Consider the following 26,804-nt stretch of genomic DNA (forward strand, 5'->3'; position numbering starts at 1 on the left):
AGCCAACCCTTGAAAAGGCTGCTTTGCAGAGCCAAAACAAGAAGAATGGTGCGTTTTGCAGCCGCCGCCCACTGCAATGAATCTGAATAACTCCTCCTTTAGGGCGCAAGCAACTCCCCTCCCCCTTGCAGTCTTTCCAATTCACGATACAAAAAGACGGACAGGACAGGTTGCCTGACTTTCCGTCACTGCCACCCTTTGCCATCCTTACCCGTAGAAAGCCCTTTCATCATCCCCAAACCCTAATCTTTTCCCTTTCCTTCCCAGCCCCCAAACCCTGCCCTCTGTACCTTTCTCACCACCCGCTTCCCTTCTCCTGTCATCCCCCTACCACCCGGGAAAAAAAGAGATTGCCCCCTCCTTCCACTAGCCCACCCTCCCACCCAAAGAACAACTTCTTCTGCGCAGCTTGTTTTCTAGGCAGCAGCGCTATTGTGATGTCATCGGGGGGCATTGTGACAAGCCGCCAGTGTTCCGTCTCTTCATGTTGTGCACAGTTCAAACGGAAAATACATCAACAGGCAGACTACAGAAAAGCTTACTATCAAAGGTTAGAGGGGGGCTTTCTCAGAGGGCTTTTTACAGTTTTTCTATTCCCAATTAGCCGTTTAAGTGTACTTATTGAAAGTAGTAATTCTTTCATAGGCCGCCCTTTCTTAGTATTTGACGTTCCTTATATTGCGGTATGAGGCTTCGCAGTAGGTTGCAAACATTCATCACCCATGACTGTCCCCAATTGAGCTCAGAAGCTCAATGTCTATCATGACCTCTCTTTTAGAATGTCCAAGAGCAAGCAAACTATTCCTCCAGGAGAGGGCGCCAACAGACTACTAAAGAGATCATCATTACTCAAAGAAAACCCCAAAAACCAATGCATGATAGGAATAAACAGGTAACTTTCTTTGGAGTGGAAGCGGAGAGATCGCACCAGATGCCAATTCTAGATGTTATCACACCTGTGGTCACTGCAGCAGCAGGTGAATCCACTTTGTCCAAAAGGGATCTATTCCATTCAATTGCAAATGATCTAGATAAGACAGAGAACTGCAGCACGGGGACATAGCCGAGTTGGTCAGGTTGAGTGGTGATGAGTTTGCTATTTGGATGAATAAAGAAAGTCAAAAGTGTGAAAGATAAAAAACAAAAGGAGGAAGTGTGAAAAGTGAATGGGCCAAATTGAGGTGCATATGAAGACGTATGCTTTCTTCCAATTCATTAAATCGGGCTAATATGAATCAGGTGAATTGAGTTCTGCTTTTGGAAACTGGGTTAAGAAGGGGTGCACCGTTCCTGGAGGTACTGCAATACCAGGTCAATGCGTGGAGTGGACAGAGCAAGCTCTTTTTCCATCTCCCTGTTCTAAAAATCCATTTAATATATGGTCCCCAGATAGGGGACGTATCAGATATTAAACTGATAAGAACAGATACTACACTTGATCTTAGCCAAAAGGCCGAGAAGCGATAACCAGAATTGGTTTGGGCCTCGAGTGGCACCCTGGCCTATGCCGGACACATCTTAGGGAGAGAGAGCGAGAGGGAGACAAACCCACGCCTACACAAGACATTTTGTCACCCAAGCCAACCCTTGAAAAGGCTGCTTTGCAGAGCCAAAACAAGAAGAATGGTGCGTTTTGCAGCCGCCGCCCACTGCAATGAATCTGAATAACTCCTCCTTTAGGGCGCAAGCAACTCCCCTCCCCCTTGCAGTCTTTCCAATTCACGATACAAAAAGACGGACAGGACAGGTTGCCTGACTTTCCGTCACTGCCACCCTTTGCCATCCTTACCCGTAGAAAGCCCTTTCATCATCCCCAAACCCTAATCTTTTCCCTTTCCTTCCCAGCCCCCAAACCCTGCCCTCTGTACCTTTCTCACCACCCGCTTCCCTTCTCCTGTCATCCCCCTACCACCCGGGAAAAAAAGAGATTGCCCCCTCCTTCCACTAGCCCACCCTCCCACCCAAAGAACAACTTCTTCTGCGCAGCTTGTTTTCTAGGCAGCAGCGCTATTGTGATGTCATCGGGGGGCATTGTGACAAGCCGCCAGTGTTCCGTCTCTTCATGTTGTGCACAGTTCAAACGGAAAATACATCAACAGGCAGACTACAGAAAAGCTTACTATCAAAGGTTAGAGGGGGGCTTTCTCAGAGGGCTTTTTACAGTTTTTCTATTCCCAATTAGCCGTTTAAGTGTACTTATTGAAAGTAGTAATTCTTTCATAGGCCGCCCTTTCTTAGTATTTGACGTTCCTTATATTGCGGTATGAGGCTTCGCAGTAGGTTGCAAACATTCATCACCCATGACTGTCCCCAATTGAGCTCAGAAGCTCAATGTCTATCATGACCTCTCTTTTAGAATGTCCAAGAGCAAGCAAACTATTCCTCCAGGAGAGGGCGCCAACAGACTACTAAAGAGATCATCATTACTCAAAGAAAACCCCAAAAACCAATGCATGATAGGAATAAACAGGTAACTTTCTTTGGAGTGGAAGCGGAGAGATCGCACCAGATGCCAATTCTAGATGTTATCACACCTGTGGTCACTGCAGCAGCAGGTGAATCCACTTTGTCCAAAAGGGATCTATTCCATTCAATTGCAAATGATCTAGATAAGACAGAGAACTGCAGCACGGGGACATAGCCGAGTTGGTCAGGTTGAGTGGTGATGAGTTTGCTATTTGGATGAATAAAGAAAGTCAAAAGTGTGAAAGATAAAAAACAAAAGGAGGAAGTGTGAAAAGTGAATGGGCCAAATTGAGGTGCATATGAAGACGTATGCTTTCTTCCAATTCATTAAATCGGGCTAATATGAATCAGGTGAATTGAGTTCTGCTTTTGGAAACTGGGTTAAGAAGGGGTGCACCGTTCCTGGAGGTACTGCAATACCAGGTCAATGCGTGGAGTGGACAGAGCAAGCTCTTTTTCCATCTCCCTGTTCTAAAAATCCATTTAATATATGGTCCCCAGATAGGGGACGTATCAGATATTAAACTGATAAGAACAGATACTACACTTGATCTTAGCCAAAAGGCCGAGAAGCGATAACCAGAATTGGTTTGGGCCTCGAGTGGCACCCTGGCCTATGCCGGACACATCTTAGGGAGAGAGAGCGAGAGGGAGACAAACCCACGCCTACACAAGACATTTTGTCACCCAAGCCAACCCTTGAAAAGGCTGCTTTGCAGAGCCAAAACAAGAAGAATGGTGCGTTTTGCAGCCGCCGCCCACTGCAATGAATCTGAATAACTCCTCCTTTAGGGCGCAAGCAACTCCCCTCCCCCTTGCAGTCTTTCCAATTCACGATACAAAAAGACGGACAGGACAGGTTGCCTGACTTTCCGTCACTGCCACCCTTTGCCATCCTTACCCGTAGAAAGCCCTTTCATCATCCCCAAACCCTAATCTTTTCCCTTTCCTTCCCAGCCCCCAAACCCTGCCCTCTGTACCTTTCTCACCACCCGCTTCCCTTCTCCTGTCATCCCCCTACCACCCGGGAAAAAAAGAGATTGCCCCCTCCTTCCACTAGCCCACCCTCCCACCCAAAGAACAACTTCTTCTGCGCAGCTTGTTTTCTAGGCAGCAGCGCTATTGTGATGTCATCGGGGGGCATTGTGACAAGCCGCCAGTGTTCCGTCTCTTCATGTTGTGCACAGTTCAAACGGAAAATACATCAACAGGCAGACTACAGAAAAGCTTACTATCAAAGGTTAGAGGGGGGCTTTCTCAGAGGGCTTTTTACAGTTTTTCTATTCCCAATTAGCCGTTTAAGTGTACTTATTGAAAGTAGTAATTCTTTCATAGGCCGCCCTTTCTTAGTATTTGACGTTCCTTATATTGCGGTATGAGGCTTCGCAGTAGGTTGCAAACATTCATCACCCATGACTGTCCCCAATTGAGCTCAGAAGCTCAATGTCTATCATGACCTCTCTTTTAGAATGTCCAAGAGCAAGCAAACTATTCCTCCAGGAGAGGGCGCCAACAGACTACTAAAGAGATCATCATTACTCAAAGAAAACCCCAAAAACCAATGCATGATAGGAATAAACAGGTAACTTTCTTTGGAGTGGAAGCGGAGAGATCGCACCAGATGCCAATTCTAGATGTTATCACACCTGTGGTCACTGCAGCAGCAGGTGAATCCACTTTGTCCAAAAGGGATCTATTCCATTCAATTGCAAATGATCTAGATAAGACAGAGAACTGCAGCACGGGGACATAGCCGAGTTGGTCAGGTTGAGTGGTGATGAGTTTGCTATTTGGATGAATAAAGAAAGTCAAAAGTGTGAAAGATAAAAAACAAAAGGAGGAAGTGTGAAAAGTGAATGGGCCAAATTGAGGTGCATATGAAGACGTATGCTTTCTTCCAATTCATTAAATCGGGCTAATATGAATCAGGTGAATTGAGTTCTGCTTTTGGAAACTGGGTTAAGAAGGGGTGCACCGTTCCTGGAGGTACTGCAATACCAGGTCAATGCGTGGAGTGGACAGAGCAAGCTCTTTTTCCATCTCCCTGTTCTAAAAATCCATTTAATATATGGTCCCCAGATAGGGGACGTATCAGATATTAAACTGATAAGAACAGATACTACACTTGATCTTAGCCAAAAGGCCGAGAAGCGATAACCAGAATTGGTTTGGGCCTCGAGTGGCACCCTGGCCTATGCCGGACACATCTTAGGGAGAGAGAGCGAGAGGGAGACAAACCCACGCCTACACAAGACATTTTGTCACCCAAGCCAACCCTTGAAAAGGCTGCTTTGCAGAGCCAAAACAAGAAGAATGGTGCGTTTTGCAGCCGCCGCCCACTGCAATGAATCTGAATAACTCCTCCTTTAGGGCGCAAGCAACTCCCCTCCCCCTTGCAGTCTTTCCAATTCACGATACAAAAAGACGGACAGGACAGGTTGCCTGACTTTCCGTCACTGCCACCCTTTGCCATCCTTACCCGTAGAAAGCCCTTTCATCATCCCCAAACCCTAATCTTTTCCCTTTCCTTCCCAGCCCCCAAACCCTGCCCTCTGTACCTTTCTCACCACCCGCTTCCCTTCTCCTGTCATCCCCCTACCACCCGGGAAAAAAAGAGATTGCCCCCTCCTTCCACTAGCCCACCCTCCCACCCAAAGAACAACTTCTTCTGCGCAGCTTGTTTTCTAGGCAGCAGCGCTATTGTGATGTCATCGGGGGGCATTGTGACAAGCCGCCAGTGTTCCGTCTCTTCATGTTGTGCACAGTTCAAACGGAAAATACATCAACAGGCAGACTACAGAAAAGCTTACTATCAAAGGTTAGAGGGGGGCTTTCTCAGAGGGCTTTTTACAGTTTTTCTATTCCCAATTAGCCGTTTAAGTGTACTTATTGAAAGTAGTAATTCTTTCATAGGCCGCCCTTTCTTAGTATTTGACGTTCCTTATATTGCGGTATGAGGCTTCGCAGTAGGTTGCAAACATTCATCACCCATGACTGTCCCCAATTGAGCTCAGAAGCTCAATGTCTATCATGACCTCTCTTTTAGAATGTCCAAGAGCAAGCAAACTATTCCTCCAGGAGAGGGCGCCAACAGACTACTAAAGAGATCATCATTACTCAAAGAAAACCCCAAAAACCAATGCATGATAGGAATAAACAGGTAACTTTCTTTGGAGTGGAAGCGGAGAGATCGCACCAGATGCCAATTCTAGATGTTATCACACCTGTGGTCACTGCAGCAGCAGGTGAATCCACTTTGTCCAAAAGGGATCTATTCCATTCAATTGCAAATGATCTAGATAAGACAGAGAACTGCAGCACGGGGACATAGCCGAGTTGGTCAGGTTGAGTGGTGATGAGTTTGCTATTTGGATGAATAAAGAAAGTCAAAAGTGTGAAAGATAAAAAACAAAAGGAGGAAGTGTGAAAAGTGAATGGGCCAAATTGAGGTGCATATGAAGACGTATGCTTTCTTCCAATTCATTAAATCGGGCTAATATGAATCAGGTGAATTGAGTTCTGCTTTTGGAAACTGGGTTAAGAAGGGGTGCACCGTTCCTGGAGGTACTGCAATACCAGGTCAATGCGTGGAGTGGACAGAGCAAGCTCTTTTTCCATCTCCCTGTTCTAAAAATCCATTTAATATATGGTCCCCAGATAGGGGACGTATCAGATATTAAACTGATAAGAACAGATACTACACTTGATCTTAGCCAAAAGGCCGAGAAGCGATAACCAGAATTGGTTTGGGCCTCGAGTGGCACCCTGGCCTATGCCGGACACATCTTAGGGAGAGAGAGCGAGAGGGAGACAAACCCACGCCTACACAAGACATTTTGTCACCCAAGCCAACCCTTGAAAAGGCTGCTTTGCAGAGCCAAAACAAGAAGAATGGTGCGTTTTGCAGCCGCCGCCCACTGCAATGAATCTGAATAACTCCTCCTTTAGGGCGCAAGCAACTCCCCTCCCCCTTGCAGTCTTTCCAATTCACGATACAAAAAGACGGACAGGACAGGTTGCCTGACTTTCCGTCACTGCCACCCTTTGCCATCCTTACCCGTAGAAAGCCCTTTCATCATCCCCAAACCCTAATCTTTTCCCTTTCCTTCCCAGCCCCCAAACCCTGCCCTCTGTACCTTTCTCACCACCCGCTTCCCTTCTCCTGTCATCCCCCTACCACCCGGGAAAAAAAGAGATTGCCCCCTCCTTCCACTAGCCCACCCTCCCACCCAAAGAACAACTTCTTCTGCGCAGCTTGTTTTCTAGGCAGCAGCGCTATTGTGATGTCATCGGGGGGCATTGTGACAAGCCGCCAGTGTTCCGTCTCTTCATGTTGTGCACAGTTCAAACGGAAAATACATCAACAGGCAGACTACAGAAAAGCTTACTATCAAAGGTTAGAGGGGGGCTTTCTCAGAGGGCTTTTTACAGTTTTTCTATTCCCAATTAGCCGTTTAAGTGTACTTATTGAAAGTAGTAATTCTTTCATAGGCCGCCCTTTCTTAGTATTTGACGTTCCTTATATTGCGGTATGAGGCTTCGCAGTAGGTTGCAAACATTCATCACCCATGACTGTCCCCAATTGAGCTCAGAAGCTCAATGTCTATCATGACCTCTCTTTTAGAATGTCCAAGAGCAAGCAAACTATTCCTCCAGGAGAGGGCGCCAACAGACTACTAAAGAGATCATCATTACTCAAAGAAAACCCCAAAAACCAATGCATGATAGGAATAAACAGGTAACTTTCTTTGGAGTGGAAGCGGAGAGATCGCACCAGATGCCAATTCTAGATGTTATCACACCTGTGGTCACTGCAGCAGCAGGTGAATCCACTTTGTCCAAAAGGGATCTATTCCATTCAATTGCAAATGATCTAGATAAGACAGAGAACTGCAGCACGGGGACATAGCCGAGTTGGTCATGACCATTGAGGAAGGATTCTCCAGTCGTGCTGTATGTGTGTTACCCACCAATACCATCTGTAAATAATACACGAACTGCATGTGACTTGGTTTAAAATTGGCCACAGCAGCCTTTATTACCTATTATTTACATACTAACACAAGGGGGCGCCGTCCAACGGGCGACCCCAACAAATAACAATAGGTAACACAGTAACCAATACAGTAAATATACAACCCTGAGTAGGCCCAGTCCAGGAACCACTTCTCACCCCAGTATCCCTGGCCGCAACACACCGACCCAGAGATGAGGTATTAATCACCTACGGATTAACCCTCCAACTTTGCAGAACCCCGTGCCTGCAACATCCCGGAACCTGGAGCCACCATACCAAGATGGTGTCTCTCTGTCCAGTTACCATTGCCTTCAACCGCCTCTGGACCAGACCTACCCCCCCGCTGCTGTGACAAAGAAACAACCCAGACAAAATTCCCCTCGGTATTAAACACAAGGGAGGGTGGGCGGGGATCGTTCCATATCCGGAAGTCAAGAGAGAGGGGGTAAGTCAAAGTCCTTTACTTACACCCCTCAACTGTCCCACCTCTTCCTCCAGGGAACTCCTCCTACCCACCAATCCCTTTTATTCTGCCTTATAAACAAACCATTCCTGTTTCCATTAACCCCATCACTCCTTCCCTTCCCTCTAGTCATGTCGCCCCTCCACCCTATGGGTTCCATGGCTTTCTTGACCATTGAGGAAGGATTCTCCAGTCGTGCTGTATGTGTGTTACCCACCAATACCATCTGTAAATAATACACGAACTGCATGTGACTTGGTTTAAAATTGGCCACAGCAGCCTTTATTACCTATTATTTACATACTAACACAAGGGGGCGCCGTCCAACGGGCGACCCCAACAAATAACAATAGGTAACACAGTAACCAATACAGTAAATATACAACCCTGAGTAGGCCCAGTCCAGGAACCACTTCTCACCCCAGTATCCCTGGCCGCAACACACCGACCCAGAGATGAGGTATTAATCACCTACGGATTAACCCTCCAACTTTGCAGAACCCCGTGCCTGCAACATCCCGGAACCTGGAGCCACCATACCAAGATGGTGTCTCTCTGTCCAGTTACCATTGCCTTCAACCGCCTCTGGACCAGACCTACCCCCCGCCACAGGACAGGGCACGTGACTCCTTACGTGGCCTGGACCCGCCACACACCAAAAGCTTGTACCACACCTCCACGCAATCCCAGCGTCCACAAACAGCACCAAGAACGTTAAGATGCACCCCCATCGCATCACCAAAACCACCAGTTCAGCGCCACCAACTTTAGGCGCCGCCCCCCAATAAAGGCTCGATTGATACTGATACTGCCTACCGCACAAGCCACACGCCATTCCAAACCGGTCACACTATCAAAAACTACCCCACGATTAAGCCCGGGTATGTCTTCCACAATGCAACAAACCAACAATTTTTTTTTTTTTTTTTATTTTTTTAAAACATTCATAAATAACTTCTCGAGATACCTAATCGCTGCCTCCCACTCACTGGACCAGTACCATCGACCCGTCCAGACCCCACTGGCAAAATTTGGGCGAGCCTCAGACCGTCGAGGCCCCGAGAACCAACGAATGCCCAAATATCCAAATGAGGCACACCCTCACCACAAAACCCAGAGGTTATAAACCCACAGATAACACCAACCTGTTACGCCAACCCATTCCACTCCCAAAAGACTCAAACGCCCCCATTGGCCTTAACCCGATAACAACTGAGGCCAACGTAACACCGAAACAAGAGGACTCCCACCTCCCAATACTTCTCACCACCCCTTTTCTGAGCCCACCGAGGGGCCTCCGTGGAAGCCCAATCCAGAAGGAAGACGACCCGTAGTATTCCGGGCGCCCACCCCCGCCACCTGCAATCCAGTCTGCAGCGCTGCCACAAAATGGTACCTTAACAAACGCGACACAATAATAATCCTGGGCGTCCTCACAACATAAATTCCGCACCCGGGACCGCGTATAACAACACCAACCTTCACCACCCGCCTAATCTGATTCGGTGAGCGACAAAGCCGGCGCTCAACCCACTGCACCACCTCGGACACATCCTCCAACATCCAACCTCCGCTCCTAACCGTAGATGGGCTGACCAACCCCACAATCTCAAAGCCTCCCAAAAGGCTAACACAAACCGTTTTGGACAAGGGAAACAAAACCTGCTCGTGCTCAGATGAACATAGCCACCACAAACCACTCACCAAACGCTGCCACAAAACAACGGAGACGGACCCTTGTATCCCGCTGCCTCACACCCTTACGACCAAACCCTTCAAGGCCTGCCGCGCACTAAGATCCTGCGAAAACATCTCTCCACATCTAATCCTCAACAAGACAGCCACAGCCGCCACCCTCTGCTCCACTGCTGACGCCGGCCTAGCAGCCTGAAAACCGTTAATCACCACTGCCAACGCCCCCACCAAATACTCCACCGGGCCTTCCTCACACATTGTCCCAAACAACGTTATCTGCGCCACCCACACTTCTGGATATCAGCCCCAAATAACCTCAGTCACTGGGCACCGAGCCGCTCCCCAACACAGCCACACCAGACTCCACAAGCCCTCAGGACACACCGTGCCCACCTCGTCTGTTACGCGGCCTCAACTCCCGAGACCTGCAGAACTGGAAGGAAACAAAGCAGCTGCTATTCCCTTGGCGAACCCCAGTACTGGTTGCGCCACGCATACCATTTTTTTTTTTTTTTTTTTTTTTTTTTTTTTTTTTTTAAACGCATACAATTGCGAAACCAACTGTCGCAAGTACGCCACCTTTGGCCCCAGGATTAGCAAACCAACTATTAATCGAATTCTCCACCAACTGATAGTCAGAATGACAGCACACCTTCCTCTTGGAAAAACTGCCAACCTCCCCAACCCGACTACTACCACCGATTGGAAGCGCTACCCCACAATGCCCAACCAGAAAACCAACTGGACCCGCTGCATCCGAGTACCGCAGCTACGTTCCATCAGGCACCACCTTACCCAGCCACAATCCGCGGCCACTAAATCGCCGTAAGAAAAAACCTCCTACACCATCAGATCGTCATTGATCTCCTTCGTGACCACACACAAATGATCCGATGGCTGCACCCTTGGCGCAGCCATCGCCAGCCGTCCAGCAGACACGCCCCCCAGCGGCGTAACTCTGCACCCGTGGTTCGACCGCCCCTGCAAAGACTGCACCGCCTGAAACCGCACCGTCTTAGCTGACCTAACTGCCTCTATCGCAGCCCATAGGACCACACCATTACCCACGAATCCTACCTTTCTGACCATAACATCAAACTTTATCCCCCACAAACTGTATCACTGGCGTTGGACCCTCAGTCTTCGCCTGCGCCAACAGGCCCAAAAGAGTATCCACCACCATCTGCAATGAAACAAACAACCTCAACGAATCATCAACCCGCCAACCCGATGTAAAGAGAATCAACCTATAATGAATAAGAGGTGTAAGCTGGGACACACCACGCACAAACCACTCCACAAAGAAATAACCGCCCCCAACGGAACATAAAATAAGACAAAACCCATTAGCCCCCACCGATCAGCATAATAATAACTCCCCTCCCCACCGCAGCACCAGAACTGCTAGCTAGCAGGGTGGACCAGTAACAACCTAAATGCCGCCTCCAAATCCACCTTTGCCATCAATGCTCCACGGCTCACCGCCTTTACCAAATCCCACCCTCTGTCCAACGACACATAATAAACCGCCGACAATTCTGGAGCCAAGCAGGCATACACCGATGACTCCTCCAGATAAGATACGTTTTGAACAAGCCGAAATATATACATCTATATACAGCTCATTTCCGGCACTACCCACCAACAGAGAAACCCAATCATGACAAGGAGGGCCCCGAATGGCCCACCCATCCTGCCCAAAGCCACGTCCTGACCCCTCTTTCCACTGACAACCACCAGGTGTCCCCTAGCCCAGCACAAACTTCCAATAAGGAGGCAAAGATCCACCAATATAAATAGAAAGACGCAGAATTACTATGTTCCTTACCACAACCCAACACGTATGCTTAAGACAACCGTCCGCGCCAAATCTGCACCACCCATCATTCTATTCCCCCCAAAAAACCCTCATCGACCGTGTCGCCGGGGTTCCACGCCCCGAACAGCCAACTACCCCCCAAAAGGGGGGGGCTGACTAGGAGCCGCCATCCACTGCAGCCATAAGGATGTGCCCGTATGCTCCTACCGCATACTGGCACGCAACACCTTCCCTTGCTGAAATTACACGGCGTACTGAAGCCAGACTAAACCGCCATATGACCTAACAAGCCACCCCAAATGGATCCATATAACCGAACCATGCCGAACCAATTACCCAATTCCTTCCCCCGATACCCTTGCCAAAAACGCAAATGCCCGCAGCCACGTTGCAAATGTACGAGGGGTGAGCCTCCACCGGCGCTCCCCTCCCTCTACTTATCCTTCCTGGAATCACTTGGCTTAACCTAATCCAGGTGAAACTGTTCCAGGGGGAGCAGCGAAACTATTGCTACACGTTCCCCCATTCAAATCTTATCCCTCACATCCTCCAGCAAGTGAGCCCCCCCCCAGCACCCATAACTCTCACACTTGACCACTGTCAGCCCAATGCACCACCTCATCCCCCTCTTCGCTCCTCACCACTCACTCTGTCACAGCCCTTGCCGCCTCTGCCCGAAATTGCTCCCCTGCCGCCTCATGCGCCCTCACTCTGCCTGCCGCACCTGCGCCTACTAACCACCGATCCCGTCCATGCCGCCGGCGGTGCATGCGCACTCTCCACAACCGTATACACCACTGCAGTAAACCCCATACCTTGTCAAAACACAAACCCACTCGGCGCTGCCGTGTCCGCAGCCGCCCCCCCCCACCAACTGCGCCCCAACCCTGCCGAATCCACGGCCGTCTCACCCGACCGCGACCTGGCGTATCCTGGAATAAAAGTCACGCCATCCAGACGTCTGATTCTTCCGTCGCTGCTTCCTCCTCCTCCTCGCTGGAGCCGACCGCCTCTGGCTCATGTAATGCAGACGCCGCCGAAGCGCTGCCACCACCACGGCCGTCCTCCTGGTACGCCGCGTGGGCACCATCCTCCAAGCTCCATCTTCTGTCCCGTGGCGACAACCCCGGGAACCGTCCCGACCCACGGGCTGCCACCGCGGGCCTCATCTTCTGGCCCGACCCCCCCCTGCTGCCTGCAAGGACAGGGGGTACCTGTGGCCCGACCCGCTGCCAGCAGACTCCCATCCAGAGCCGCCAGCCTCCTGCCCACCTGGGCCCAGAAGGCATCCGTCCGCCGGGTCCTCGCCCCCCTGGGGGAGACCGCCGCTGCCGGGAGCTGCACGCCTGCTCTGGGTGACCAGGCGGGGACCGCAGGGTCCCCGCCGTCACCCCCACGTACCGACGCCTCCCGGGCATCCGTCGCACCAGGCTCGCCTGCCCTGGTGCCGGACCCCTTGCTGGCTGCAGCCCCCCGGCCACCCCCCCCTCCACCCACGGGGGAAGGGGGGGTAACGCTGGCCTCCGTCCTCGCCGGGCGCTCTCCTGGCCAGGAGCCGCCGCATCCAGCCCTCCTGGGCCCCATGAAAGCCTCTGTCCGCTGGGCCCTCCCCCTCCTGGGGGAGACCGCCGCGGCCGGGAGCTGCAACCTGATCTGGGTGACCAAGCAGAAACCGCAGGGCCCCTGCCGTCACCCCCACTCACCGACGCCTCCTGGGCACCCGTCGCCCCAGGCCCGCCTGCCCTGGTGCCGGACCCACCACTGGCTGCAGCTCCGCGGCCCCCCCCCACCGTCCGCGAGGGGTAAAGCTGGCCTCTGTCACCGCCGGGCGCTCTCCCCGTCCGGGAGCCGCCGCATCCAGCAATCCAGGCCGCGGCTCGGACCGGAAATAGGCCGCAGACAAGCCACGCCCCCCTCCCGGCTGCCGCAGCCCGGACGGAGATTCCTCCCGCGGCCGGAGCAGCAGCTGAGTACTGCCCTGCCCACGTCCTACCGCGGAGGGTCCCCGAAGGGGCTCTCACATCTCCTCCTCGCTCCCCCCGCACACGGCAAGTACCTGAGATATGAGGGAGGGGGGACGCCGCCCGCAGCTGACAGGGGAGCGAGGGGAAAGTGCCAACAGGTTAACCCCCAGCAGCCAAGGCGTGGGACCGCGCTGCCAGGGGCCCGTGCACTGCCATGATGAATCCGCTGGTCCCGGGTAGCAGCCATCCTGTCGCACGTCCGGATCGTTCCATATCCGGAAGTCTGGTGATGTGAAGGGCTGGGGAACCTCCATTATGACGTCCTTGTGCAGATCTTTGTGTCCTTCTAAATACTCCCACTCCTCCATGGAGAAATAGAAGGTGACGTCCTGACACCTTATAGGAACCTCTCCAGTCAGATCGTTCCATATCCGGAAGTCAAGAGAGAGGGGGTAAGTCAAAGTCCTTTACTTACACCCCTCAACTGTCCCACCTCTTCCTCCAGGGAACTCCTCCTACCCACCAATCCCTTTTATTCTGCCTTATAAACAAACCATTCCTGTTTCCATTAACCCCATCACTCCTTCCCTTCCCTCTAGTCATGTCGCCCCTCCACCCTATGGGTTCCATGGCTTTCTGGTTGAGTGGTGATGAGTTTGCTATTTGGATGAATAAAGAAAGTCAAAAGTGTGAAAGATAAAAAACAAAAGGAGGAAGTGTGAAAAGTGAATGGGCCAAATTGAGGTGCATATGAAGACGTATGCTTTCTTCCAATTCATTAAATCGGGCTAATATGAATCAGGTGAATTGAGTTCTGCTTTTGGAAACTGGGTTAAGAAGGGGTGCACCGTTCCTGGAGGTACTGCAATACCAGGTCAATGCGTGGAGTGGACAGAGCAAGCTCTTTTTCCATCTCCCTGTTCTAAAAATCCATTTAATATATGGTCCCCAGATAGGGGACGTATCAGATATTAAACTGATAAGAACAGATACTACACTTGATCTTAGCCAAAAGGCCGAGAAGCGATAACCAGAATTGGTTTGGGCCTCGAGTGGCACCCTGGCCTATGCCGGACACATCTTAGGGAGAGAGAGCGAGAGGGAGACAAACCCACGCCTACACAAGACATTTTGTCACCCAAGCCAACCCTTGAAAAGGCTGCTTTGCAGAGCCAAAACAAGAAGAATGGTGCGTTTTGCAGCCGCCGCCCACTGCAATGAATCTGAATAACTCCTCCTTTAGGGCGCAAGCAACTCCCCTCCCCCTTGCAGTCTTTCCAATTCACGATACAAAAAGACGGACAGGACAGGTTGCCTGACTTTCCGTCACTGCCACCCTTTGCCATCCTTACCCGTAGAAAGCCCTTTCATCATCCCCAAACCCTAATCTTTTCCCTTTCCTTCCCAGCCCCCAAACCCTGCCCTCTGTACCTTTCTCACCACCCGCTTCCCTTCTCCTGTCATCCCCCTACCACCCGGGAAAAAAAGAGATTGCCCCCTCCTTCCACTAGCCCACCCTCCCACCCAAAGAACAACTTCTTCTGCGCAGCTTGTTTTCTAGGCAGCAGCGCTATTGTGATGTCATCGGGGGGCATTGTGACAAGCCGCCAGTGTTCCGTCTCTTCATGTTGTGCACAGTTCAAACGGAAAATACATCAACAGGCAGACTACAGAAAAGCTTACTATCAAAGGTTAGAGGGGGGCTTTCTCAGAGGGCTTTTTACAGTTTTTCTATTCCCAATTAGCCGTTTAAGTGTACTTATTGAAAGTAGTAATTCTTTCATAGGCCGCCCTTTCTTAGTATTTGACGTTCCTTATATTGCGGTATGAGGCTTCGCAGTAGGTTGCAAACATTCATCACCCATGACTGTCCCCAATTGAGCTCAGAAGCTCAATGTCTATCATGACCTCTCTTTTAGAATGTCCAAGAGCAAGCAAACTATTCCTCCAGGAGAGGGCGCCAACAGACTACTAAAGAGATCATCATTACTCAAAGAAAACCCCAAAAACCAATGCATGATAGGAATAAACAGGTAACTTTCTTTGGAGTGGAAGCGGAGAGATCGCACCAGATGCCAATTCTAGATGTTATCACACCTGTGGTCACTGCAGCAGCAGGTGAATCCACTTTGTCCAAAAGGGATCTATTCCATTCAATTGCAAATGATCTAGATAAGACAGAGAACTGCAGCACGGGGACATAGCCGAGTTGGTCAGGTTGAGTGGTGATGAGTTTGCTATTTGGATGAATAAAGAAAGTCAAAAGTGTGAAAGATAAAAAACAAAAGGAGGAAGTGTGAAAAGTGAATGGGCCAAATTGAGGTGCATATGAAGACGTATGCTTTCTTCCAATTCATTAAATCGGGCTAATATGAATCAGGTGAATTGAGTTCTGCTTTTGGAAACTGGGTTAAGAAGGGGTGCACCGTTCCTGGAGGTACTGCAATACCAGGTCAATGCGTGGAGTGGACAGAGCAAGCTCTTTTTCCATCTCCCTGTTCTAAAAATCCATTTAATATATGGTCCCCAGATAGGGGACGTATCAGATATTAAACTGATAAGAACAGATACTACACTTGATCTTAGCCAAAAGGCCGAGAAGCGATAACCAGAATTGGTTTGGGCCTCGAGTGGCACCCTGGCCTATGCCGGACACATCTTAGGGAGAGAGAGCGAGAGGGAGACAAACCCACGCCTACACAAGACATTTTGTCACCCAAGCCAACCCTTGAAAAGGCTGCTTTGCAGAGCCAAAACAAGAAGAATGGTGCGTTTTGCAGCCGCCGCCCACTGCAATGAATCTGAATAACTCCTCCTTTAGGGCGCAAGCAACTCCCCTCCCCCTTGCAGTCTTTCCAATTCACGATACAAAAAGACGGACAGGACAGGTTGCCTGACTTTCCGTCACTGCCACCCTTTGCCATCCTTACCCGTAGAAAGCCCTTTCATCATCCCCAAACCCTAATCTTTTCCCTTTCCTTCCCAGCCCCCAAACCCTGCCCTCTGTACCTTTCTCACCACCCGCTTCCCTTCTCCTGTCATCCCCCTACCACCCGGGAAAAAAAGAGATTGCCCCCTCCTTCCACTAGCCCACCCTCCCACCCAAAGAACAACTTCTTCTGCGCAGCTTGTTTTCTAGGCAGCAGCGCTATTGTGATGTCATCGGGGGGCATTGTGACAAGCCGCCAGTGTTCCGTCTCTTCATGTTGTGCACAGTTCAAACGGAAAATACATCAACAGGCAGACTACAGAAAAGCTTACTATCAAAGGTTAGAGGGGGGCTTTCTCAGAGGGCTTTTTACAGTTTTTCTATTCCCAATTAGCCGTTTAAGTGTACTTATTGAAAGTAGTAATTCTTTCATAGGCCGCCCTTTCTTAGTATTTGACGTTCCTTATATTGCGGTATGAGGCTTCGCAGTAGGTTGCAAACATTCATCACCCATGACTGTCCCCAATTGAGCTCAGAAGCTCAATGTCTATCATGACCTCTCTTTTAGAATGTCCAAGAGCAAGCAAACTATTCCTCCAGGAGAGGGCGCCAACAGACTACTAAAGAGATCATCATTACTCAAAGAAAACCCCAAAAACCAATGCATGATAGGAATAAACAGGTAACTTTCTTTGGAGTGGAAGCGGAGAGATCGCACCAGATGCCAATTCTAGATGTTATCACACCTGTGGTCACTGCAGCAGCAGGTGAATCCACTTTGTCCAAAAGGGATCTATTCCATTCAATTGCAAATGATCTAGATAAGACAGAGAACTGCAGCACGGGGACATAGCCGAGTTGGTCAGGTTGAGTGGTGATGAGTTTGCTATTTGGATGAATAAAGAAAGTCAAAAGTGTGAAAGATAAAAAACAAAAGGAGGAAGTGTGAAAAGTGAATGGGCCAAATTGAGGTGCATATGAAGACGTATGCTTTCTTCCAATTCATTAAATCGGGCTAATATGAATCAGGTGAATTGAGTTCTGCTTTTGGAAACTGGGTTAAGAAGGGGTGCACCGTTCCTGGAGGTACTGCAATACCAGGTCAATGCGTGGAGTGGACAGAGCAAGCTCTTTTTCCATCTCCCTGTTCTAAAAATCCATTTAATATATGGTCCCCAGATAGGGGATGTATCAGATATTAAACTGATAAGAACAGATACTACACTTGATCTTAGCCAAAAGGCCGAGAAGCGATAACCAGAATTGGTTTGGGCCTCGAGTGGCACCCTGGCCTATGCCGGACACATCTTAGGGAGAGAGAGCGAGAGGGAGACAAACCCACGCCTACACAAGACATTTTGTCACCCAAGCCAACCCTTGAAAAGGCTGCTTTGCAGAGCCAAAACAAGAAGAATGGTGCGTTTTGCAGCCGCCGCCCACTGCAATGAATCTGAATAACTCCTCCTTTAGGGCGCAAGCAACTCCCCTCCCCCTTGCAGTCTTTCCAATTCACGATACAAAAAGACGGACAGGACAGGTTGCCTGACTTTCCGTCACTGCCACCCTTTGCCATCCTTACCCGTAGAAAGCCCTTTCATCATCCCCAAACCCTAATCTTTTCCCTTTCCTTCCCAGCCCCCAAACCCTGCCCTCTGTACCTTTCTCACCACCCGCTTCCCTTCTCCTGTCATCCCCCTACCACCCGGGAAAAAAAGAGATTGCCCCCTCCTTCCACTAGCCCACCCTCCCACCCAAAGAACAACTTCTTCTGCGCAGCTTGTTTTCTAGGCAGCAGCGCTATTGTGATGTCATCGGGGGGCATTGTGACAAGCCGCCAGTGTTCCGTCTCTTCATGTTGTGCACAGTTCAAACGGAAAATACATCAACAGGCAGACTACAGAAAAGCTTACTATCAAAGGTTAGAGGGGGGCTTTCTCAGAGGGCTTTTTACAGTTTTTCTATTCCCAATTAGCCGTTTAAGTGTACTTATTGAAAGTAGTAATTCTTTCATAGGCCGCCCTTTCTTAGTATTTGACGTTCCTTATATTGCGGTATGAGGCTTCGCAGTAGGTTGCAAACATTCATCACCCATGACTGTCCCCAATTGAGCTCAGAAGCTCAATGTCTATCATGACCTCTCTTTTAGAATGTCCAAGAGCAAGCAAACTATTCCTCCAGGAGAGGGCGCCAACAGACTACTAAAGAGATCATCATTACTCAAAGAAAACCCCAAAAACCAATGCATGATAGGAATAAACAGGTAACTTTCTTTGGAGTGGAAGCGGAGAGATCGCACCAGATGCCAATTCTAGATGTTATCACACCTGTGGTCACTGCAGCAGCAGGTGAATCCACTTTGTCCAAAAGGGATCTATTCCATTCAATTGCAAATGATCTAGATAAGACAGAGAACTGCAGCACGGGGACATAGCCGAGTTGGTCAGGTTGAGTGGTGATGAGTTTGCTATTTGGATGAATAAAGAAAGTCAAAAGTGTGAAAGATAAAAAACAAAAGGAGGAAGTGTGAAAAGTGAATGGGCCAAATTGAGGTGCATATGAAGACGTATGCTTTCTTCCAATTCATTAAATCGGGCTAATATGAATCAGGTGAATTGAGTTCTGCTTTTGGAAACTGGGTTAAGAAGGGGTGCACCGTTCCTGGAGGTACTGCAATACCAGGTCAATGCGTGGAGTGGACAGAGCAAGCTCTTTTTCCATCTCCCTGTTCTAAAAATCCATTTAATATATGGTCCCCAGATAGGGGACGTATCAGATATTAAACTGATAAGAACAGATTTTTTTGATTTAACAGCATCTTTATTATCATGCACTACTCACAAAAAGGTAACAAACCGTGTACAGTGCCGCAGCCCCGTACACACAGAAATATACAATCCTTCTTACATAGCCATAGAGTACGACGCACTAAACTATACATCACGCTCCTATGCTTATCCATAACACTCAAGCTGAAAGAAAAAGTTAGACAATAAATAACGACGAACCGGCGATTGGGGGATGGGGGTAGGGGAAAAGGGGGATAGGGTGGGGAAATCACAGGCCCGAAGCTTTATTGAAAGACGCACATAACGGGAAAAGGAGGGAGGGGGCATGGAAGAGGTCTAAACCTCCTCCTCGGCGCTGTCGTCCGGACTGTCCATGATGGAATAGTCTCTGAGCAGGCTGTGGATCAGCCTGCGGCAATCCTGGATAGACATCCTCTCCCTCTTCAAGATGAGCCGGTTCCTGGCGACCCAAATAGCGTCCTTAAAGCAGTTCATAAGGCGCCAAGCCTCCTGGATGGCTCCAACGGTGTGAGTCCCAGGGAAGAGTCCATAAAGTACGGAATGGTACGATAGGCTCCCTCTGGGGACGGAGTTCCTCAGGTCATCCTCCAGGGCAACCAACAGGCGCTGTGCGAAACGGCAGTCCCAAAAGGCGTGCAGCGATGTTTCCTCCACGAAGGGGCACCTTGGGCAGTACCGGGTTTTGCACAGGTTCCGGGCGTGCATGAATGACCGGACGGGCAGTCCGCCCTGTATCGCCATCCATGACAAGTCCTTGTGCCCGTTGGTCAATCCAGCCGATGACACGTTTGTCCAAACAGTCTCCAGTGTGTCGTGATGAAGTCCTGGAATGTTCTCCATTTCGTCCTTGGCTCTGATGAGTTTGTGGATAGTCTTTGGCTTCCACAAATCAGGCTTGAGTCCCTCCAGTTGGTGTTCCCTCACAAACCGAACCACGTCTCCGTAGAACCATGGCGCCGTCCAGTTGTAGGGGAAGGAGCTGTCCCACTTGTCCCAGCCTAACCGTCTCCAAAGGGGGAGCAGGAAGAAGCGAGACATGGACCCACCCGCGGAACCTCTCTTGACTCGCAGAGTTCGGCGAACGCAGTCACATACGAAGGAGGATCGCAGGAGGGTGGGGATATCGGGTACGCCCTTCCCACCCTTGCGAGGATCCTTGTACATGATGCTCCGCTTTACTCTGTCCATCTTGGATCCCCAGACAAAACGAAACACCGTCCTGGTAATGGCCCTGCACACGGTGGCAAGGGGGGGCCAGGCCTGGGCCGTGTACTGCAGCACGGGCAGTACCTCGTTACGCAGGACCAGTGCTTTGCCCTCACAGGTGAGGCGTCTGAGGCTCCACAGACCGATCCGTTGGGTGATCTTGGTCAAGCGTTCCTCCCAGGACTTGAGGGCTGCTCCTTCCTTCCCGAACCAGACTCCAAGAACCTTGATGAAATCCGGCTGGATGCTGAAAGGGAAGGGGGCGGAAGAGGCCGGCTGCCAGTCCCCGAAGAGCATGGCTTCCGACTTCCCGCAGTTGACTTTGGCTCCCGAAGCCCGTCCGAAGGTCTCACAGGTCTGGACGAGTGTGTCGACTGAGCGCCGGTCCGCGCAGAAGACGGTCACGTCGTCCATGTAGAGCGAGCACTTGACCTCGAAGCGTTCTGGTCCTGGTGCGGTGATCCCTCTGATCTCTCCATTCCGCCGGATAGCCTCTGCAAAGAGTTCTATAACACAAACAAAAAGAAGAGGTGACAGAGGACAGCCTTGTCTGACCCCTGAGAGGACCGGGAAGGGGTCAGTCTTCCAGCCGTTTACCAACACCGAGCTGTGAATATCAAAATACATTAGTTGGACATACAAACAAAACATGTTACCCAAACCTAACCTGTGCAGAGCTTTGCCCAGGAACTCATGGGAAACACGGTCGAAGGCCTTTTCCTGATCCAACGAGATCAGGGCTGCGTGCACCCGGCGGGCTTTGATGTACTCGACCGTGTCCCGCATGAGAGCCAGGCTGTCTGCGATGCGACGTCCGGGGATGCCGCAGGTCTGATCCGGGTGGATGATCCGTCCGATAACCGTCTTCAGTCTCGTTGCCATCGTCTTGGCCAGGATCTTGTAGTCGACATTCAGAAGGGTGATGGGACGCCAATTCTTCAGGTCGCACCTCTCTCCTTTACGCTTGTACAGGATCGTGACCATTCCTTCCCTCAGAGATGGAGGCATTCTGCCCTCCGCCACCATCTCCTCATACAGCCCTAACAGGTCCGGACAGATTAGGTCTCCCAGCGCTACATAGAGCTCTGCTGGGAGGCCGTCACTGCCCGGTGTCCTGCCAGAACTAAAGGATTTGGCGGCCGAGAGCAGCTCGTCCACCGTCAGAGGAACGTCCGTGGCCGCCGCGTCTGCAGGGTCAAGATGGTTAGTGATACCTGACAGGAACTTATCGGCGGCCTCGGGGTCAGTAGTCTTGCGGGCGTAGAGTTCGCTGTAGAAGTCGCTGACGACCTTCATCACATTCTCTTTCCCGCGTCGTATGCTTCCACTCTCGTCTCGTAGTTCATTCATGGGCGTGTGACCGGCGTGGAGTTTCCTGAAAAAGAACGAGTTACATTTCTCACCCTTCTCCAGGTTCTCCACTTTGGAACGGAAGACAATTCGCTCGGACTCCTCCTCGAAGTGCCTTTTCAGGCTCCTCTTAGTCTCCTCCAGCTCCTCTCTCACGTCCCAGCCGCATCGAAGAAGGTCCTGCAGGGAACGCAGCTCACGCTGGAGTCTCCTGAAGTCCCTCCTCTTCAGACACGCCTGTTGTTGACTCTTTGCCTGAAAGAAGAAACGGAACTCGAGTTTAACGTATTCCCACCAGTCAGAAACAGACTGGAAGCCCGCCTTGTAGGCCCGCCACGTGGAGTAGGCAGCTCTAAGCTCCTCCAGAATCTCACCCTTTTCCAGCAGAGAGCAGTTCAGCTTCCAGGAGCCCGGGCCAATGGGGAAGCCATGGCCCAGCACACCTTGAAAGTGAATGGCTCTGTGGTCAGAGAAGAAGCAGGGGACCATCGAGTGCCCACTCCGCCCAACCGCCCGAGAGGTAAACACAAAGTCAATCCTGGAACGCAGCGAGCCATCGGATCGGCACCATGAATAGTTCACGGATCCGTGTCCGATGGAGCCAACAACGTCCACAAGAGAGGCTTCGGTCACCATCTCAATGAGCAGTTTGGATGTGACGTCCAACTTGGCAGCCGTTCCAGAACTGCGTCCATCCTCCTCAATTGGGCAGTTGAAATCCCCGGCCATCACTACCGTCCTGGCGGTAGCGAGCTGAGGGCGCAGGGCTTGGAGGAGCTCCAGTCGATCGCTCTTCACAGGAGAAGCATACACATTGATGAACCTGACAGGTTCTCCCGCCCAGGTGCCATCCACGAGCAGTAACCTGCCGCAGACGATTTCCTGAACAGAGTCCAATGTGAAGGCGCTTCCCCTGATCAGCACGGCGACCCCCGCGGACCTACAGTCGCCCCCGCCAGACCAGTAGGATGGGCCATGGGTCCACTCCCTGGCCAGATGGTTGAAGGACCTAGAGGAGGGAAGGGAGCATTCCTGCAGGAAAAATACATCACTAGACTGAGTGTTAAGGAACGCAAAAATTGTCTGACGTCGGAACTTGTCTCTGATGCTCCTAACATTAATGGAAAAGATGTTAATGTTAGCAGTCATTGGAGGAAAGAGAAAGTTAGAGCAGGCGGTGTGCCTTAGTTACCACTCCGGTCGGGCGGTTCTTCCTCTTTGGCACCTGCTGGTAAGGGTATCTCCAGCAGACCCTCTTCTTCTAGCTGCTCGAGCAGGGATGGTGCCTCAGTGGCTTCCGACTCCTCCATTTCTTCTTCGGCCACAAGGGACTCCACCATCTGCTCCAACACGTCCGGTTCTGGGAGGAGGCCATCCTCCTCTTCCTGGGGTGGATTGGGGTCCACAATGAACAGCTTGGAAGGTTCTGCGACAGGACTATCTTCCACCTTCCTTTTCCTTTGGCCTGTACTTGAGGAGACAAGAGCTGGAAAATCCTCCTCGGTGAAAAGTGCAAGAGTGCTGAGGCCCTCTGCTCTCATGGTCTGGGGAGGGAGAGTGGGCTTTGGGGGGGGGGTGAGGAGACCAACTGAGGAGTAGGGAAATGAGGTGGAGGTAGTGGAATCCTCAGTAGGGTTGGCCGGGGGGGGAGGGGTTTGGACAGGGGTGACAGGGGGGGGGACCAGGGAGGGGGCAACAGTTTTCTTACCCTTCTTTTCCCTGGACTCCGTGGCTGCTGGGGCATCGGCTGGAGCCACGGTCGCCGGGTTCTTGGCCGCCTTGTCCTTGGCCTCTGTGGCCTTGGTCGTAGCTGCCTTGGTCGACGAAGCTGTGACTACCCGATACTGGGTCGCCGCGGCAACCCTTGCCCAGGATTTCTCCCGCTGTGGGCAGTCCTTGTAAAGGTGGTCCGCCTGTCCACATAGGTTGCAAGTCTTCTTCTTTGGGCAGTCCTTGGAGCTGTGTCCTGTCACCCGGCAAACCCTGCAGGCGTCCTCCTTGCAGGTCTTCATCGAATGCCCTTTCCCGCCACATTTCCTGCAGTTGTGTGGCATGTCCGGGTAGTAGATGAGACCAAAGGAGTTTCCCAGAGAGAATGTCGGGGGCAGGTGCTGGAGACCATCCTCGGATGCTGGTTCCCTGTAGAGTCGAACGGTTACTGACCACTTACCCGTCCAGAATCCGTTGCCGTTAAGGATGTGGGATGGCTCCCTCACCACTGTGCAGAGACGTCCCAGGAACGTGGAGATGTCTCTTCCTGGGGTGTGCGGGTTCCGCATGGAGACCGTGATCCTCTTCTCATCCCTCTGTATAGGACAGGATCCTAAAAAAGAATGAAAAGGGGAGTCCGGCATCGCTGCGTTCATCGCCTCCCAGTATCTCCTGCAGGCATTCACCGTGGCAAAGGTTACCAGAAAAATGCCAGTCATGAAGGTCTGGACACTCAGGGTTTCCGCCCTGGAGAAGCCCTGATCCAGAATCATCTTCTTGCAGAACACGTCGCTGGACATGTCCGGCAACCTACCATCCACCGCCTTCAGCTTCAGGGCGACCGTCTGCCGCATCCAAGGCTCCAGGGTTGGAGCCTTTTCAGGCGGCGTCCGGGCTCCCTCCGGCTGGCTGGCGTCGGAGGTAGGGGCCTCTTGGGCCGAAGAAGCCTCTGGATGAGCCTTCCTGGAGGTCCCTGGGTCCTGAGCCTTCTTGGCTGCCTTCTCTGGCTTGCTTGCCATGGCTGGTTCCTGCTTGAGTTCCCGGAGCTGGATCTTGGATTCTTCTCCGGGTGTCTTCTCCCGCTGTGTTCCTCCTCGAAGTTCCTCTGGTCTCCCCAAGTCTTCTCCGAGCCTTCGTCTTCTTGCTTCTTTCTGCCAAGCTCTTCTTCCGTCCGATCTCCCTCTTCCGGTCTCGGCTGGGCTTCGGAGCTTGTCTCCCTGATCGTATCTCGTCAAGTGTAGCTAGCTCAGTTTGTTCTGATAAGAACAGATACTACACTTGATCTTAGCCAAAAGGCCGAGAAGCGATAACCAGAATTGGTTTGGGCCTCGAGTGGCACCCTGGCCTATGCCGGACACATCTTAGGGAGAGAGAGCGAGAGGGAGACAAACCCACGCCTACACAAGACATTTTGTCACCCAAGCCAACCCTTGAAAAGGCTGCTTTGCAGAGCCAAAACAAGAAGAATGGTGCGTTTTGCAGCCGCCGCCCACTGCAATGAATCTGAATAACTCCTCCTTTAGGGCGCAAGCAACTCCCCTCCCCCTTGCAGTCTTTCCAATTCACGATACAAAAAGACGGACAGGACAGGTTGCCTGACTTTCCGTCACTGCCACCCTTTGCCATCCTTACCCGTAGAAAGCCCTTTCATCATCCCCAAACCCTAATCTTTTCCCTTTCCTTCCCAGCCCCCAAACCCTGCCCTCTGTACCTTTCTCACCACCCGCTTCCCTTCTCCTGTCATCCCCCTACCACCCGGGAAAAAAAGAGATTGCCCCCTCCTTCCACTAGCCCACCCTCCCACCCAAAGAACAACTTCTTCTGCGCAGCTTGTTTTCTAGGCAGCAGCGCTATTGTGATGTCATCGGGGGGCATTGTGACAAGCCGCCAGTGTTCCGTCTCTTCATGTTGTGCACAGTTCAAACGGAAAATACATCAACAGGCAGACTACAGAAAAGCTTACTATCAAAGGTTAGAGGGGGGCTTTCTCAGAGGGCTTTTTACAGTTTTTCTATTCCCAATTAGCCGTTTAAGTGTACTTATTGAAAGTAGTAATTCTTTCATAGGCCGCCCTTTCTTAGTATTTGACGTTCCTTATATTGCGGTATGAGGCTTCGCAGTAGGTTGCAAACATTCATCACCCATGACTGTCCCCAATTGAGCTCAGAAGCTCAATGTCTATCATGACCTCTCTTTTAGAATGTCCAAGAGCAAGCAAACTATTCCTCCAGGAGAGGGCGCCAACAGACTACTAAAGAGATCATCATTACTCAAAGAAAACCCCAAAAACCAATGCATGATAGGAATAAACAGGTAACTTTCTTTGGAGTGGAAGCGGAGAGATCGCACCAGATGCCAATTCTAGATGTTATCACACCTGTGGTCACTGCAGCAGCAGGTGAATCCACTTTGTCCAAAAGGGATCTATTCCATTCAATTGCAAATGATCTAGATAAGACAGAGAACTGCAGCACGGGGACATAGCCGAGTTGGTCAGGTTGAGTGGTGATGAGTTTGCTATTTGGATGAATAAAGAAAGTCAAAAGTGTGAAAGATAAAAAACAAAAGGAGGAAGTGTGAAAAGTGAATGGGCCAAATTGAGGTGCATATGAAGACGTATGCTTTCTTCCAATTCATTAAATCGGGCTAATATGAATCAGGTGAATTGAGTTCTGCTTTTGGAAACTGGGTTAAGAAGGGGTGCACCGTTCCTGGAGGTACTGCAATACCAGGTCAATGCGTGGAGTGGACAGAGCAAGCTCTTTTTCCATCTCCCTGTTCTAAAAATCCATTTAATATATGGTCCCCAGATAGGGGACGTATCAGATATTAAACTGATAAGAACAGATTTTTGATTTAATGAAGCTTTCCAAAGCACCACAAAAAATGCATGACCGAAGTCACACCAAAAACAGTGCAAAGGCTAGGATTCGTGTGGACCCCACCGTGAGGAGAGGGTCCCCAAAAATCAACCCCGTCCCTCCGAGCCAGAAGGCCACAGCAAGGGTCAGGGATCTTCGGTGCTCCCCCAAGACGAAGCCTGGTTGAGCCTTGTCGTTGCTCCCAGCGTCCACCCAGGCATCTTACCCAAGTGGAGTAGAGAGCTACTAGTTGTTGGTTTCGCAGCCGAAACTGCCCGGACCGTCAACCGGTGTTGGTTTCTCAGCCCAAGGCTAACCGGACCTCCAACCGGGTGTTGGTTTCTCAGCCGAAGCTGACCCAGACCTCCAACCGGGTGTTGGTTTCTCAGCCGAAGCTGACCCGGACCTCCAACCGGGTGTTAGTTTCTCAGCCCAAAGCTGACCAGACCTCCGACCGGGATTATAAAAATTTCCCTTCCTAGCCAGAAGGCCGGGATAGGGTAATATGCTCAAAAAG

At 50.9% G+C, this 26,804-nt stretch overlaps 8 non-coding genes and 2 pseudogenes across 8 annotated transcripts; all 10 read right to left on the bottom strand.

The window, feature by feature from the left end:
* Positions 1–1,274: 1,274 nt before the first annotated feature.
* Positions 1,275–1,465, bottom strand: LOC142270421 (U2 spliceosomal RNA). Its single transcript, XR_012735723.1, has one exon. It is a non-coding gene; the product is annotated as a U2 spliceosomal RNA (small nuclear RNA).
* Positions 1,466–2,852: 1,387 nt separating this feature from the next.
* LOC142270422 (U2 spliceosomal RNA) lies at positions 2,853–3,043 on the bottom strand. Its single transcript, XR_012735724.1, has one exon. It is a non-coding gene; the product is annotated as a U2 spliceosomal RNA (small nuclear RNA).
* A 1,387-nt stretch (positions 3,044–4,430) lies between these two features.
* LOC142270423 (U2 spliceosomal RNA) lies at positions 4,431–4,621 on the bottom strand. Its single transcript, XR_012735725.1, has one exon. It is a non-coding gene; the product is annotated as a U2 spliceosomal RNA (small nuclear RNA).
* A 1,387-nt stretch (positions 4,622–6,008) lies between these two features.
* On the bottom strand, positions 6,009–6,199 carry LOC142270424 (U2 spliceosomal RNA). Its single transcript, XR_012735726.1, has one exon. It is a non-coding gene; the product is annotated as a U2 spliceosomal RNA (small nuclear RNA).
* Positions 6,200–14,261: 8,062 nt separating this feature from the next.
* On the bottom strand, positions 14,262–14,452 carry LOC142270425 (U2 spliceosomal RNA). The gene has a single exon (XR_012735727.1). It is a non-coding gene; the product is annotated as a U2 spliceosomal RNA (small nuclear RNA).
* A 1,387-nt stretch (positions 14,453–15,839) lies between these two features.
* On the bottom strand, positions 15,840–16,030 carry LOC142270427 (U2 spliceosomal RNA). The gene has a single exon (XR_012735728.1). It is a non-coding gene; the product is annotated as a U2 spliceosomal RNA (small nuclear RNA).
* A 1,387-nt stretch (positions 16,031–17,417) lies between these two features.
* LOC142270436 (U2 spliceosomal RNA) lies at positions 17,418–17,608 on the bottom strand. The gene has a single exon (XR_012735737.1). It is a non-coding gene; the product is annotated as a U2 spliceosomal RNA (small nuclear RNA).
* A 1,387-nt stretch (positions 17,609–18,995) lies between these two features.
* LOC142270438 (U2 spliceosomal RNA) lies at positions 18,996–19,201 on the bottom strand (annotated as a pseudogene).
* A 5,429-nt stretch (positions 19,202–24,630) lies between these two features.
* Positions 24,631–24,734, bottom strand: LOC142270447 (U2 spliceosomal RNA; annotated as a pseudogene).
* A 1,387-nt stretch (positions 24,735–26,121) lies between these two features.
* LOC142270439 (U2 spliceosomal RNA) lies at positions 26,122–26,314 on the bottom strand. The gene has a single exon (XR_012735738.1). It is a non-coding gene; the product is annotated as a U2 spliceosomal RNA (small nuclear RNA).
* Positions 26,315–26,804: the final 490 nt, after the last annotated feature.

This window comes from Anomaloglossus baeobatrachus, unplaced genomic scaffold, assembly GCF_048569485.1.
Source record: "Anomaloglossus baeobatrachus isolate aAnoBae1 unplaced genomic scaffold, aAnoBae1.hap1 Scaffold_3270, whole genome shotgun sequence".
Classification (NCBI taxonomy): Eukaryota; Metazoa; Chordata; class Amphibia; order Anura; family Aromobatidae; genus Anomaloglossus; species Anomaloglossus baeobatrachus.